Raw genomic sequence first — 17,273 nt, forward strand, 5'->3', positions numbered from 1 at the left:
GGACCACAATGTTTCCAAGATGTGTCTTATCTAGACATAGTGAGTCAACTGTGCACTGTTTTTTTTAAAGTCCAGATTCTTCAATCCCCATCTCTTAGACAAGGGGAAACCATGTAACAGGCCTGTGTTAGGACTTGAGCCAGGAAGCTGTATATAACCTTGAAAATACATCACTTACAATACCTGGATGGAGGCTGAATTTAGTATTCAAGAGGTTCAAGAAACAAAATGCCTGGATCCCCCCAAACAGTGTTAAAACTGCTGGCTTAGGGTAACATTTTTGAAGGTTATGGATGTTTTAGATGTGTTAAGACAATGTCACATGCCAAAGTTCTTTTAATCCAGAATATAACATGGTTCATGTTGCATGGTTCCTGGATTCATGGATTATTTTAAATTTTCCTGAAAGCCTGAATCTTGTTGTATGTGAGACTTCCTAGCACCAGGAGACACAAATAAAATTTTGAAAAGTAAAAAGAACAATAGAACAACCCCATATACAGCACTATGAAATGTAGTATTCTGAAAGCCTTATAAATGAAAAAGTTGTTTTATGAGTCTGTGACATTCTGACACAGTGATTGACCTTCAAACCTCTGTGTTTATCAGTAAATCCTAGGATTAATCCTAGGAATAACCCAAGCAGAGTTCTTGATTGGATTCTAGAAGGTGATGAAGTAGAGTGCATTGCCCCAGTTCACTGTGTTCAGCTCCACACAGGAGAGTTTCCATCTTCATTTCAATGGAGGGAGCTTAAACACATGTGGTTTCCATTACATGGCCAGGAATTCTTTGTGTTAACCACAGTGCATATGGCTTTCTCGACAGGGACATAGTTCTATGGGCATGAAGCAATGCCCTGCTTTAATTAATTCTACATGCATTTTTTCCTGTTATAACCAAGGTTGCTGGCCAGAGCAAATGGGGCCTAGCCAAAATGGGGATATAAGAAATGAATGTAGCCCAGACATGAACACACACACATACACATTATGTGAATAAATAAAATAATGTCCTTGCCATTGTAAAGGATGTCATATACTAAACTCTCTTTAATTTTAGGATTCAAATTCACATTTCCTAAAGGACCCTTCTGATGTTCTCTAGCTCACTGGTAGAGCACCTGCTCTTGTGCCTATGTTCCTATGATGGCAGCTCCTGCACAATGAACCACTTCTGCATCACTCCATTACTCTCACAAGATCTAGATCAGAGGCAGCCAACACAATGCCCTCCAGATGTTGATGGACTACAACTCCCATCATCCTTGACCATTGGGCATGCTCCCAGGAGCTGATGGACCAATTACATATGGAGGGAACCATGTTGGCTACCCTGATCTAGTCATGCAAGAGAAACTCACAGTGTTGCTTCTTCCTATGCCAGTATCAACCCAGTTCCCAGAAGGTATGTCTTCTTCTATTACTGGAACAGCACAGAAGGATCATACACCATGGTAACTCCTCCACTGATAAAGCACAATAGGGCACAAATGGGACTCTTCATACTGTTGTTATTATTATCTTGCCTTCAGGGCCGGTGCTATCATTAGGCCAACTAGGCAGCCGCCTAGGGCGCAGACCTCAGAGGGGCGCAGTACTGACCTTTGAGGGGCACAGTTTTATACAGATTAGTTTTTTTAACCCTTGTAAAAAATGCAACTGACAATTATTTTTATTTTTTATTTTAAGATAAATACCACAACAGTGCTATGGAACATAATTAATTATTCACTAATACGCAAAAAACCTTGCGGTTTAAGAATGTACCTATAGCCCACAGATATTTCTACCAAACTTTAAAAAGCAGGGAAATTGGGCAGCTATAGTGAATGCACCAGGGGAGCAGGAGACCTGAACTCCTCTCTGAGATATTGGACTGCCCTACAAAGTTGTCAAAATGCAAACACCATTTGGATTGGTCTTTCACAGTCCAATCCACTTGCTGTGTAGCTTGGAAGAATTTGGTAACATGTGCCTCTGAGCATATAGTGAGTGGTGGCAACACCTGCCATCTCCAAAGATGGAGAATTATATTTTTGTATGTTTGTTGGTGTTCTTACTTTGCTTCTTTCCTGTGTTACTAATGTTTCTACAGAGAATCTAAACTAGACAATTTTATTTCCCTCATTATTCATCCTAGAAATCTGTGTCAAATTTATTTTTATTAATTTCAAAGCCTTTTTATTGGTCAATGTCATATGATGGTGAACTATATCAACTGTCTTAATAATGTTGCTTCCTCCCGGCTAAAACAAGATCAGCACAGGACATATCTTCTTTCTATTATTTGGGCTGATTACAGGTGTTGCCAACACTCACCATATGCTCAGAGGCACATGTCACCAAATTCTTCCAAGCTACACAGCAAGTGGATTGGACTGTGAAAGACCAACCCAAATTGTGTTTGCATTTTGACAACTTTGTAGGGCAGTACAATATCTCAGAGAGGAGGTCAGGTCTCCTGCTCCCCTGGTGCATTCATTATAGCTGCCCAATTTCCCTGCTTTTTAAAGTTTGGTAGAAATATCTGTGGGCTATAGGTACATTCTTAAACCGCAAGGTTTTTTGCCTATTAGTGAATTTCCCTGCTTTTTAATCCGGGAGGTAAGAAATGGGATCCTGTGCAAGTTTGCTGAGAATGGATTGATCATTTGCATGCTTATTGAGTTAAGTGGGATTTACACACACACACATGGCAATCATGCTTAGGATAGGTGTAACTGACCACAGGGGATGGGGAAGGGAGGAGGGGGAGGAGGGAGGGGTGGAAAGGCAGAGGGGAGGACTGGGATGGGAGCAGGCAGGAGGGGGAGGGGAGAAGAAGGACAGATGTGGTCATTTGCATGTTTATTGAGTTCAGTGGGATTTACTCCCGTACAATCATGCTTTGGATAGGTAAAACTGACTGGGGGGGAGGGACGGAGGGCTGGAGTGGGCAGGGAAGGTGGAAGAAGGAAGAGTGGAGGAGAAAGGGAGAGGAAAGGGGAAGGAGGGAAAAGGCAGGTCTGATCATTTGTATGATTATTGAGTTGAATCGGATATACTCCTATGCAATCATGATTAGGATAGGTAAAACTGACCAGGCTGGGCCTGCCAACCAAGACGTCTTCTGTATCTTTCACAGTTGGGCAGGGGGAAGGGACAATTCTACCTTGTAGTTTTTCCCATTACAATGTTGCAAGAACACCGGCACTTGGCTGACTTTCTCTTCTCCTAAAGATACAGGATCAGTCTCAGGCCCTGAACCTGGCAACCCTACCTCCCACCCAAATTTAAAACAAAGCTGTCCCTGGCCACATCCACACCAGGCCTCTATTACACTTTGGACAATCATTATTTATTTATCTATTTATTTAGTGTATTTATATACCACCCCATAGCCGAAGCTCTCTGGGCGGTTTACAATAACTAAAAACATTAAAAACAAATATACAAAATTAAAAACACATCTTTTAAAAACAATTTAAAACAATTTATCATGGCTTCTCTCAAAGCCATGGCTCAAAGCCAATCATGGCTTCTCTCAAAGAATCCTGGGAAGTGTAGTTAGTGAAGGGTGCTGAGAGTTGCTAGGAGACGCCCTGTTCCTCTCACAGACCTTTAATCAGAGTGGCTGACTGTTAACCATTCTCTCAGGGGAATAGGAGTCTCTTAGCACCCTTCACAAACTACACTTCCCAGGATTCTTTGAGGGAAGCCATGACTGTCTCAAGTGAAATCAAGTCTGGTGTGGGTGTGGCCCTCTGATTAGCCAAGCCCAGCAGCTGTGAGGCTTTTAGAACACTGACAGTTGGTCCTTACTGAGCATGCCCCGCGTTATAATAGGCTTCCAGCCAAAAGTTCTTAAATTAATTAAAAATCAACCAGGCATTTTTTTAACTTTTAAACTGCAGTTGATGCAGGTCATAGTATGGGGCAAGGTCAGTATTAGGATTACAGGTACTCTGTGAACATGGTTGATTTTTAATGAATTTCAACAGATTATGAAAACTCGCAGAAAAAAGTCCAAAAGGGCTCTGAGTTTTTTTCTCTCTTTTTAGACTTTGAACTCTCGATTCTCTGTGACTGTTTTGTGTATCGCCATGAAAATTGACAGGGTTGTTAAGCAAGCGTTTCTGAGTTCAGAACTATAAGTTTTGTAAGGTTTTGTTTTGAAATGAGCTTATGGGAAGCCTCAGAATGGCATGGGGGATATTTTCCATTTAACATTGCGGAATGTGAAAAATCCCCGCTGACTATAGTATACAGCCACTCTCGTGGCTGTATAATAAAGTCTTATGAAAAAATATGTTAGTTATTTTGAACAGATGACAATGATTGTACGTTATGTTGATATAATCAAACCATCAGATAATGAGATGTCTGAGCCTGAAGTTATCATAAGAGAACATTTCTTCGGATTTGTTCCACTAAAGGAGACTACAGGTGCCTTTATGACAGAAACTCTTCTTGGACAGCTTGAGCAAATGGGATTACTGTGATGTTCCTATATTAATGTATATATGGTAAGTGTTGTTGTTTTAGAAGATACATGGTAAGTGGAGTGAAAGAGGAGGGGGAGTGAATGGGCAGTAGAATGCGAGATGATTGGCTGAGTGTTTAAAATGGCTGAATGTATAAAAGGAAGAGTGAGAGTGGAATCGGGGGGGAGAAGAGAAAGAGTGGATTGCTTGGTGGGGTTTGAGACAGTTGTTTGCCTGGAGAGCGTGGAGAAGGAGGGAGGTGGAGTTCGGATTAGTATTGAGTAAAACCATATGCTTATGTGCCTTAAGAAGAAATCTTGTTAATCTTGTTAGCTTTGTTATCTGTAATAAATACTTAATTTGGTTTACCGAAGGCCTGATCCTTGGCTGGGGTTTCACAGACCAGAAGGGAGGGTAAGGTAATGACCAAGGCTGAAGGGGAACTGTAACAAATGGTGGCAGCGGTGAAGAGAATAACAATACCAGTATTCAGAGTCTCTGGGAATACTAGTATTGGGACGTTACTGGTGGTTGCCTAGCAGGGGGATCTGTTGAGATCTGTGCTAGAGCGGATAGGTGAACCATAAGAGAGTGCGGTCCGGACTCGTGGAGTCCCTGGTGGTGCCTAGAGACAGGCAGTAACCACAAGCAGGTAGAAACCTGACAGGGAGAGCCAGGGAAGGACGCATCACAATTACCAATTGAGAATCTGTGTGGTCGAGGTTATGATAATGGGAGTAACATGAAAGGCAAAGAAAATGGCGTACAAAAGAGAGTGCTGGACATAAATCCATGTGCCTTTTTTGTACCCTGCAATACACACTCTTTAAACTTGGTAGTCAATGATGCCACTAAGTGTTGTCTGGAAGCAACTAGTTTCTTCAGTTTGGTTCAACAGATCTATAATTATTTTTCTGCATCGACTCAGTGTTGGCAAATTCTAACTAGCCATGTATCAGACTTAGGCAGAACTGTTAAGCCATTGAGTAAAATAAGATGGGAGAGTCGGTCTGATGCTTTGAAACCACTGAGATATCATCTTGGTAGTATATATGATGCTTTAATAGAGATCTTTGATGACACAAGCCTAAATGGTTTATCTGGAAATACTTCCCGAATTGAAGCTAAGGCCCTTGCTGATGCAATTTGTAAGTTCAAGTTTGTGGTATCCCTTGTTACATGGTACAACATCCTTTTTGAAGTCAATCTTACAAGCAAGCTACTACAAAATGAGGAAGCTGATTTAAATTCAGCTACAAGCCTATTGCAAGTGACCAAGAATTACCTTGTGGGCTGCAGGAGGGATGAGGGTTTTCAACAAGTTTTGATAGATGCTACTGAGATTGCAAAGGAGCTAGAAATACTACCAAACTTTAAGACAGAACAGGTTAGAAAAAGGAGAAAGAAACAGCAGTTTGAGTATGAGGCCCAAGAAGCGGCACCACAAGATCCAAAGCAGAAATTCAAAGTAGGTTTCTACTATGCTGTCTTAGACATGGCCATACAATCTGTTGAAGAGAGATTCCGACAGCTACAACAATATAATTCCCAATTTGGCTTCCTGTATGATATATACAGTATCAACAAAAAATCTACTGAAGATGTATTTAAGGCCTGCAAGAATTTGGAAAAATCATTGACGCACAATGGAAACAAAGATATTGATGCTGAAGATCCGTGCTGTGAACTTACAGCAATAGCTTGAAGACTTCCAAAGTCTATGCTGCCACAAGGAGTACTTCTCTTCATACTACAACAAAAACTCCTGGATAATGTGCCTAATGTTTCTGTTGCTCTAAGGATCCTTCTCACACTTCCAGTGTCAGTGGCAAGTGGTGAACGCAGTTTCTCAAAGCTCAAACTTATAAAAACTTACATACGCACAACACAAGCATCAGCACTTGACCTGAAGGAATTGGTGACAAAATTTGCGAAGGAAAAGGCACGCAAAGTAAGATTTTGATGTGCCTGAAATTGAAACTTTTAAGAGACTTAAATTTTAACATCACAATTCACAAGATTATTCAAAATGATTTGGGTGCTAAAACATTTTCTTTTGTATTTGAGAAAGATAATCAAAGATTGTTGTATTACTTATTCTTGCAATTTAAAATACATTTAGCAGTTTCAAGTTTTGTGCTTTTCATTTTTTCTACAAGACATCTGTTTTTGAAAATTGAAGTTAGCAATTTGGGGGGGGGGTGCAAGTAGTTAGCCTTGCCTAGGGCGCAAAATAGCCTGGCACCAGCACTGCTTGCCTTGAAAAACTGAGATGGATCAATGTGTAACAGAATGGGGTTGGGGAAACCAGATGCTGTGGATTGTGCTACTTCAGATTACATTTGAGAAGGCTACATTTTTAATGCTTCCCCTCTCAGATTCCCTGCCAATGGAAGGGTAGCACCACAGGGAGAATGTTTCTCACTCAGCTGTCTTTCTTCTGTGCTACTTTTCTACTTGAATACAGACAGGCATTCAAAAGGTACAATCTCTAGCTGAACTCTGTACATTCTGCCAATTTAGAACTCTGCCACCCCATTCTGCTGCAGGTGTAGATCCAGCTAGTAAGTTTATCTTTTGAAAAACCCTTGATGTGAGGGACAAAGAGTTGTGACTTGCAAAGAACCACCATTAAAATGACCTCAGGAATGAGAACCACTATGCGTTGGATCTCAACTTAAAGTGGCCTTGTATGCACTGCTGCGGAATAAGCTGTCACTGTTAAATTTCAAAACAAATTCAGCCGGATATCTCTATTACCACAACAATGTCTGACTTCCGTAAATTCATCCTTAATTCTACTAGCATGGTAAGACAATAATGGGGAAAAACAAATTGTAGCAGGACCAAAGGTGGCTATTTTACAGTAAAGACTGAAAGAACTGGGCATGTTTAGCCTTGAGAAGAGAAGACTGAGTGGAGATATGATAGCACTCAGTACTTGAAAGGTTGTCACACAGAGAAGGGCCAGGATCTCTTCTCAGATAGGGGTATATTGTATCACCCTGTTTGTTTAATCTATACGCTGAACATATCATACAGACAGCGGGATTGGACCAAGATGAAGAAGGTGTGAAAATTGGAGGGAGAAATATCAATAATTTAAGATATGCAGACGATTCCATACTGCTAGCAGAAACCAGTAATGAGTTGAAACGAACGCTGATGAAAATTAAAGAAGAAAGTACAAAAGCAGGACTACAGCTGAACTTCAAGAAGACTAAAGTAATGACAACTGAAGAGTTATGTAACTTTAAAGTTGACAACGAGGACATTGAACTTATGAAGGATTTTCAATACCTTGGTGCAGTCATTAACCAAACTGGAAACAACAGTCAAGAAATCAGAAGAAGGCTAGGACTGGGGAGGGCAGCTATGAGAGAACTAGAAAAGGTCCTCAAATGCAAAGATGTATCACTGAACACTTAAGCCAGGATCATGCAGACCATGGTATTCCCAATCTCTTTGTATGGATGTGAAAGTTGGACAGTGAAAAAAGTAGATAAGAGAAAAATCAACTCCTTTGAAATGTGTTGGAGGAGAGCTTTGCGCATACCATGGACTGTGAAAAAGACAAATAATTGGGTGTTAGAACAAATTAAACCAGAACTATCACTAGAAGCTAAAATGATGAAACTGAGGTTATCATACTTTGGACACATCATGAGAAGACAGGATTCACTAGAAAAGATAATAATGCTGGGAAAAACAGAAGGAAGTAGAAAAGGGGGCCAAACAAGAGATGGATTGATTCCATAAAGGAACCCACAGACCTGAACTTACAAGATCTGAACAGGGTGGTTCACGACAGATGCTGTCGCCATAGCGACATAGGGTCGCCATAAGCTGTAATCGACTTGAAGGCACATAACAACAACATATAATACTCAGCATATATCTAGGGATGGGGGAGAAATTTAATTTTCTTTGTATTTTAATGAGAAACATTCATATTCACACTGCTTGAACCAATAGGTGAACCAAAACACAACTATCCTTCCAAAACTGCACTTCTCCAAATTTTGCAATGAGGTTTTCTGACTGAACAACATATATTAAAAATGCATATATTAGTGAAAACATACAAAATGAATTATATTTGGAAAATTGCTTGCAAAAATGTGTGTATTTGCATCTACTGTATTAGGAAAAATTCACACCAAAATACTGAAAATTTTCAAGAGGATTTTTTTTTTAAAAAAATGCTAATTGCTGTGGAAATATGAATTGAACTCAATATTTGAAAAATGAGAACTGAAAGAAACTTAAATGCACAGATTTGGCCATCCCTATGTATACATACTTTATTTGATAAGACTTGCAGAGTAATCCTATAAATGACTACTCAGAACTAAGTGCCAATGAATTGACTGAAACATACTCCAAAGTAAGTCTGTTGAGGAATGCAAATTCTTATTTTGCACAAGAATTTATAATTGGCATGATGATGGTATGAAAGAAGGTGGAAATGTTCAGAGCTGGGGGTTTTTTTCCCCTTCCAAATCCTGCTGGGCACAAATTGATCATTTTTCATGCATTATATTTTTTAACAAATTTCGGCAATCCCAAAAATAAGAACCATATGTCATACCAGCCAAGAGGTAAACATAGCCAATTAAAATGACTTATTTTTGGTTAATGTATCATATATTGTAACATGAGTAGGTGGCTATTAAATCTATCAGAAGTAGCAGTGGCGAGGCTGAAGGAGAAGCAGATGAAATTTGGCAGTCTGGAAATAGCTAGCAGCTGAAAACATCTCTTTTGTCTTGTAAAACAAAGACCTTTTTTTAAAAAAAAAACCAGGGAGTATTGATTTATTGATGTTAAAGAAACAATAATCAAAAACTTTTTTTGGTCTTCTGCAACTATGAATTTTTATATCCCTGCAAGTCTTTTTTTGTCATCCTTCCAAGGAGACACGGCCAAGGCATTGAACATAACAGCACAGCCGTGTCTTGTAAGCAATGAGTGCCAAGGAAACGCATGCATCCCTCCCCCTCAGTAAGCCATCCCATTGTTTGGCTTAGACCTGCAAAACAGTTTTTGTATTATAGTCACCGCTACAACTCCATATGTGTGCCTAAACCACATTGATTTCAACGGACTTAAGACTAACACATAAATCTGTGTTGAATTGCAATCACTGCTTTTAAAATCAAAGTGATTTTGATTTTCAGATTAACCATAAGCTGCCATGTACTTTCCCACAGGGTACTGTCTAGCCCTTATGATTTAAGAGTGCAAAGGGGAGGAGGAAAAGAGGGAGGTTTGGACAGGGGGGTATTTGTAACTCGGTATAAAATTATGAACACTTTCAGGATTTCAGAAAGATAGTCCGTGCGTTCAGCGAAAATGATGCTGTTCTGTAAACTGTTGTGTAACAGCTGGCAAGAAACTTTGCACAACACAGACTTACAGAGCAACCCTAACCAGAGGAAGCTGGTGTAATTTACGCCAGCATAACTAATCCCTATTCCAAACTCTGATCAAGAGCCTCTGGGAGGGGCTACTGTTGGCTGAGCTGGCAGGTGAGTGTGTGCCCGGGTTATGAGGATTGGGCCCTAGGTCACATGACAGAGCTGAACAGGGTTTGGAATAGGGGTAAGTCTCCATGTCATGCCCCTGACACTCCCCTGGAATGCCCATTTTTTGGGGACTTACCCTGACCTTATCTCAGCCGGCTTCGGCTCAGCCACCTGAGCCCCATCTGAACCGGCTGAGCCAGGATGGAGGCCTTCAGATGGTGTTGCCCCATCTGAGCTCAGACTGAGATCTGCCTATTCCATACTGAACTTATCCCAGCGGAACTTGGGTTTGGATCACTCCCTTTAAATCCCTATACGGTTTCGGCCCAGTTTATCTCATGGCGCGCCTTCAACGCCACCAATTATGCCGCCCGACAAGATCGGCCACACAGGGCCTTCTCTCAATCCCGCCAACAAAACCAGCCAGATTGGCGGGTACAAGAGAGAGGGCATTCTCAGTGGCGGCCCCCACTCTTTGGAACTCCCTCCCACAAGATCTCCGGCATGCCTCTTCCCTAAATGTATTTCGGAAAGCCTTAAAGACCTGGCTTTTTCAGCAGGCCTTCGGGGTATCCGGGGAGGGTTAATCGATATAATTGTAATGCCTCCTACCCAGTTTTAATATTGTTGTTGTAGATCTATTGTTTTTATTGTATTACTGTATTTTATTAATTGTATTTTAATAATTTTGTAAGTCGCCTAGAGTGGCCATTGGCCAGATAGGCGATGAAGAAATTAAATTTATTATTATTATTATTATTATTACTTAGGGTGCTTCTAGATGGGTGTTTATTGTGGGATAGGTGCTCCTCATGTATCCAAGTATTTTGCAGTGTCCACACAACATCATTGGCATACAAATGCCAGGCTGTATCTCCCCTCCATTTAATCTGGAATTATCCTTTCTGGTGGGGTGGAGCCACAGAAATTACCTCCAGGCCGCAGCATTGCTGCTGCTTACGAGGAAGGAGTGAGGTGATGGCTGTGTGGATGCACTGGTGGGAGCATTGTTTGGCTCTGCTTGTGCTTCTTCCACATAGCCTTGAGCTTGCTGCCACCTTGTCTCTCCCAGTAAGCAACAGCATGGTCAGGAGGTTATTCTGGTGGCTCCGTCCCATTTGGTGAGCCACTCCTGCTTGTTGTGGAAAATCAGATAAGCAAAAAAAGCCTCTGTTGTCAAGGACTCATTTGTGATATCTCAATAGCCTGTTTGCAAATTAAATCCTCGTCTTGAAACACACTTAACACAACACAAACAAGAATCTTGAGACACTGTGCAAGAGATTGTAGGAAGATAAGAAGCTGCCCTAAACTGAGTCAGATTGTTGGTCCATCTAGCTCCATATTGTCTACACTGACTGGCAGTGGCTCTTCAGTCTTTCAGACAGGGACATTCCTGGTCCTATCTGGAGATGTCGGGGATTGATCTTGGGACCTTCTGCATACAAAGCATGCACAACAACCAGGGGTTCTTTGCTTTTTAGCTCGACTGCATCCATTTTCTCTTACCACTCCTTATTCCTGGAATCATCTTCTGCAGCACTTGCGGACTGCTCCTTCAATTTCAGTTTTTAAGTCTCAGCTAAAAACCTTTCTTTTTTTCCAAAGCTTTTGGAATTTCGGTTTTGGTTTTACTTTTATAACCCTGCATATCCAGAGTTTGTGTACCTGAAGTGCTTGATTTGTTCCCTGCCTGTTTCATTCCCTTCCCTTCCTCTTTGTTGTCCTTTTATTTTAATTTTTATTTAGATTGTACACCTTTTTGCTAGGGACTTGGTTTTATTGTTTTATTTGCCGTACAGTGTCATGTGCATTGATGGAACAACAACAACAACAACAATACCACCTAATGCCTTTTTACACAACAATCCATCTTGGCATCTGAGAAACCTGGATCTGAGTGACAGTCCTACTAGAAATGTCTGTATTAGGGCTACATATTGCTAATTTATTTATTTATTATTTGATTTATATCCCGCCCTTCCTCCCAGCAGAAGCCCATGTAATGTAATGCAGATGCTCTGTTGTTGCCAGTCAGTGTAGCCAATACTAAGCTAGATGGACCAATGATCTGATTTGGTATACAACAGCTCCTTATCTTCCTATGAAGCTCATTGAGTGACCCAGGGCCAATTGTTAGAGCAATAGGGTTGTTGTGAGGATAAAATGGAGGGGAACCATGTACACTGCCCCAAATTGCTTGGAGGAAGGACAGAATAAAAATGTTGTTCGTAACTAAATACAGTACATATTTGTGAAATGTTTATATCCCTGTATTTTTGCTGGATTGAGATTACATGTCTGCTGACATAGATTATAACTGTTCACATTTTTTAAAAGAGCATCTGTCAGTTGTGTAATTGTGAAAAAAGTATGGTTTCCTTTCCACTTCCACCCAACCATGTACCCTGTATCCAACACCAGGGGTCAGTTTCTGCGAATCTCAGTGCGAACTGACCTGATCTGCACCTCCCAGAGGAATGTACAGCAGGTAATTATCCTTCTTTGGACATTGCAGTTCTTCAGATTTTGTGATACCATTCTCAGCTAAAAAAAAAAAAGATACCAAAATGTATTCCAAAATGTGTATTTTGGGATGAAATCCATTTAGAAATCCATACAAAGAGATGAAATATATATTTATATGTATTTTGTGATAAAATAAGTATTTATTAATGGGTTTAAATATGAATTTCCATGTACATTTTTTTAAAAAAGATTACAGATTAATGCAGAAACAGGAGGGGAATAGATTTCTGAATGAATACATGCAAAACAGACGTGGACCTGAAATACACTAACCCATGTGTCTCTAAGAGCAACCCCATGCTATGTTAATGGTGGAAAATAGATTTTTCAAGGTCATTCCTGTTTGACTTTTCCCTCATTAAATCACATGTAGTGCATAATGGAATGTATGGCTGATGCTACTGATTAAGCAGGAATTGAAAGTTGTTATTTTTTAACTCCCTTCTTCCTTTTTATTACACAGTATTAGAACCAGTGGAAACAAGGGTGCTAATCATGGCAACAGAAACAGCAATGACCAGTTGCTTCTCTTTGCACACACTCATTTATTGATAAGTACAATTCTAATTGGGGCAGAAAATAAAAGAGGGATAATTAATTTCCACTAATTCTCCACTAATTCTAATAATCACAGTCTCTCTCTCTCTCTCTCTCTCTCTCTCTCTCTCTCTCTCTCACACACACACACACACACACACACACACACAGATTCACCTATCTTCAGTCTATCTGAGCTTCAGTGTGTATGAGCACCCTGTACTGTCTCATTCATTTTCAACAGTTAGACTATTCACAAACATTTCATGAAATCACAGTAACTCTGCTAACAACTGAATAGGCTCTTGGACAGTCAGTTCTATAGAGAGATGCTGTGTCCCAGTCTATCCATCCCCTACCCCTGCACGTCCCTGTATACTGTATTCCAAATAAAATGCTGAGTAATATTATCCAGAAAATAACTTGACCATTTTGTTACCATTCCCTCTGTGCTCTCCCCTGCTCCCTTCCAGGCAACCTATTCAGAAATGTGCAAATCCCTGAAGAATACCACACTAATTTGCTTCCTGTGGAGGCTGCAAATTTTCTATTAACATTCATTTACTGAAGTTTCATTTTCAAAGATACAGTATTTGAGTATGATAATGCCTTAGTGTGAAAAGTTTCTGCATATTTAAAAGGTCCCTGTAGAATGTGTTTCAGTAGCATGTCGACAGAGAAGACCCTGTTGAGCATACAGACTGACAGAAAGTAAGACTTTAGTTACAAATGCTTTAAAAAAGTGTAATGCCAAGAAACTTACTGAACATAATATTGTTTGGCATTAGCCTGATGCAAAAAAAAAATGTCTTCATAAATTAAACAATTTCTACTTTGTTCCCTCCAGGACAGGAAAAGAAAAATAATTAGGTAGCACTTTAACTTGCAAGAACATTAATTACCCTAAGCTATATGTGAAATGTTGCTGTATGCAGATGAGGAGAATTAATCTATTTCACTTTATAAATGTCCCACACTTGCATGAGTAAGCGATGCATAATTATTCATGCTGAGCTGAAATGAGGTGTAGGGGTGTGTGTGTGTGACTTCCACAGACGTTTTATCCCAGAAAAACACCCTTTTTGCCCAGCACTTTTTGGGGAAGATGTGAAACTACTCACTGGGAGTAGGAAACATGTACCCATTGCCAAGACAACCAGGCTAATGCTCCCTGACTTGCAATGCTGTGATGTAGTGGGGTGTGCCCCATTACCAGTGCAATAATTCCCTGTCCTGTGTTACTGCACTGAAATAGTTTCATCACAGTGCAGCACTGCAAAAGCAGGGGATGAGTTTACCTTCCCTGCAGCTTCATGTGATATCAGTAACATTGCCACAGAGCAAATATGATTGGCTACATAGTGTCATGACATCATTTCAATCACTGCATCAACCCTGATTGGCTGAGATAATTCAGTGAAAGAAGAAAAAATGCACCTAAAGCAGAAATGGAGAACAATGCAGCTGCAAGCAAGGCTTCTCCCATAAAAAAGTTTTTTTTTGGGGGGGGGGATTTTGAATGCTTCAAAAAAAAGAAAAAGGCCCACTCTGTTTAAATGAGAGGTCAAATCCCACACTAGTTAATTTCTTGAGATGTACATAATTAAAAAAAAGCCATATAAAAATGGTGTCAAGAACTGAAGGGTCAAGGAGGCAATCATGAGCCTCTGCAAAGCCTATTGTGAGTGAAGTCATAGTACTTACTTAATTTTACCTGAAGAGAACCATATACCTATAGGGTACTTTCTACCAGGTGTGGATGAGGCAGACCCCGGCTGAGCTGGCAGGCTTCCAGTACCACTGGGCTCTGCTGGGCTCTGCCAGCAGAAGCCACCCCATCCCAGGTAAGCTATGCCACCATCAGGACCCTGCCAGCACTCCCCCCAGCCTGGCACAAAATCAAGTTGGATTGCACCCTAAAACAACTAAATGATATAAAATGTAAAGTAGGGGGGAGGGAAAAGGGAACAGTTCACCGGAGCAGACCCTGATACAGGCCTCCTTCACTCTAGGGTAGATTATGATAATACCTTTAATACCTTTTCTGATAATTATTTTATTTATTTATTTATTATATTAATACCCGCCCTTCCTCCCAGAAGGTGCTCAGGGTGGCACACAAAAACAATAAAAACACTCTTAAAACATCATAACACAAAAGACTTTAAAATATATCAAAACAAACCATCTTTAAAAACATATTTGAACAAAATATCTTTAAAAACTATTTTTTAAAAACTTTAAAAACAATAATTCTCATGGTGCTCTCCAGCCTCCCAGCTGCCCATGCTTCTTCGAATGCCTCTGGGAGGATTTTGTGATGTCATGTCTTACAATGATTATTGTACGAAGCATGCCTGCTAGAGAAGGCTGGTTGAAAGGGCCACTGAGAAAGACTTGGTCAAACCGTTCAGTATTTGTAATGATGTTCAGTTTTGGCAATCTTAAATGATGGTGAGCTGATTGGCTTGGTGTGTGGGATAAATAATGATGAACAGAATGGTTCTGTTTGGTTTTATAATGGTTTTATTGTTTATTTTATGGATGGATTTTTTTTTGAACACCACGTAGAAATAGAAATTATTAAGCGGTTTCCCCCCCTATTTTTATTTTTTTAAAAAAAATTGGTCAGAGTGTGCTTTCTTATTTTCATATATATCAGATTAAAAAGTAAATCTCATATTTGTCATTTCTTAGTACCTAAATATTTAGTATCTAAATATTAAATGCGAAATAAATTAGAAGAAGGGAAAAGATATAAGTTATTATGAGGGCACAATTCAGCTTGTTGGAGGCTGGCAGAAGTGGAGCTGGCGGAAGGGGCCGCCACATCCAACCTCCATTCAGGAGCCGCTGGGAGAGGAGGACACTGGCTGCACCAGCAGGGTACGGTGAAAAGAAACAAAATGCACGTTTCTTTTCACCACCCCTTTTCGTGGCCTAGTGGCTGCCAGGACAAAGGGCCACATGACTGAGCCAAACTCAGTATGCAGCATAAATCCCTTTCCCCTCAGCTCCGCCCTGACACACCCCTGGAACACCCCTTTTTCAGCCTTATGCCAGCTCCACTTGTGTCGGTCTCAGCTGAGCTGGCTAGGCCCCGGCTGTGCCCAGGTGGCGGTGGAGTTCCCCAGATGTATTGTGGCTGCATTGTGTGGGGACTTCTGCAGGTGGAGCCTGGCACTGCCAACACCTTTATCTGCCACTGCAGCTATGCCACATCCTGAAGCCCTTCAGCCCAGTATAACTACCAGGTGGGTTGTACCCTAAATGCTCTAATGTCTTCTCATCAACACAATAAAATACTATAGAAATGAAAAGAAAAAAATTAAATAATACAAAACCAGTGTTTATTTCGTAATACCTAAATGATGGACTACAAAAGCAAGTGGACAAAAAAGAACAAATTATTAAATGTGACACCATATTTCTAAATCTTAATGAATTAAAGTTTAATTATTAAACTTTAAACGATTTAAATGTCTTATAAAAAAAGAAAAATACAGAAAACTTTTCAGTATTCATCACCAACTAGTTAGCTATCAAGCCTCACTACCTAGAGATTTAAATAGAAACTTTAGCTTAAATTTGGCTGGAAAGATTGAAGAGAGGAACATTGTCCCTTACTCTTTCATTCAAGGCATTAATAAACAAGGCCTATCTTTCAATAAATAAGTTACGTTGTTGATGGTTTAGTTCTCTTCTTGAGTATGTGACTTTGAACATTAGAGTGGTTTCCCATGTCTTTCTTAACCTGTCTATTATGGTTGGGCTATTGTTACTCTGCCAAAATACAATTTTTTGCCATAGTAAGTAAAGATGGAAGCATTTGCAAGTTCACACTCAGTACTTCCCCCCCCAGTTGGATCAAGAGACCTACAGAGTCTCATGTCACTCTGTCACACTGTCATCCTGTATAGTTCTATATTTTGCTATATCTCTATGTTTATCTAGGTCCATGGGCTTTGCAAGAAGTGAGACTGTCTCAAATGTTCTCTGAAGAACTTTGGGTTGTTTTTTGTTAAAGCACAGCAGTGAAGGTTTTTTTTAAAAAACGTGAAAAGTGTTATTTACTTTTTATTTATTTATAAAAGCCCAACTACAACCCTATCTGGACAGGGAGAACCTCGCCTCAGTTATTCACACTCTGGTAACCTCTAGATTGGATTACTGTAATGCACTCTACGTAGGGTTACCTTTGAAGACGATTCGGA

This window comes from Rhineura floridana, chromosome 4, assembly GCF_030035675.1.
Source record: "Rhineura floridana isolate rRhiFlo1 chromosome 4, rRhiFlo1.hap2, whole genome shotgun sequence".
Lineage (NCBI taxonomy): Eukaryota > Metazoa > Chordata > Lepidosauria > Squamata > Rhineuridae > Rhineura > Rhineura floridana.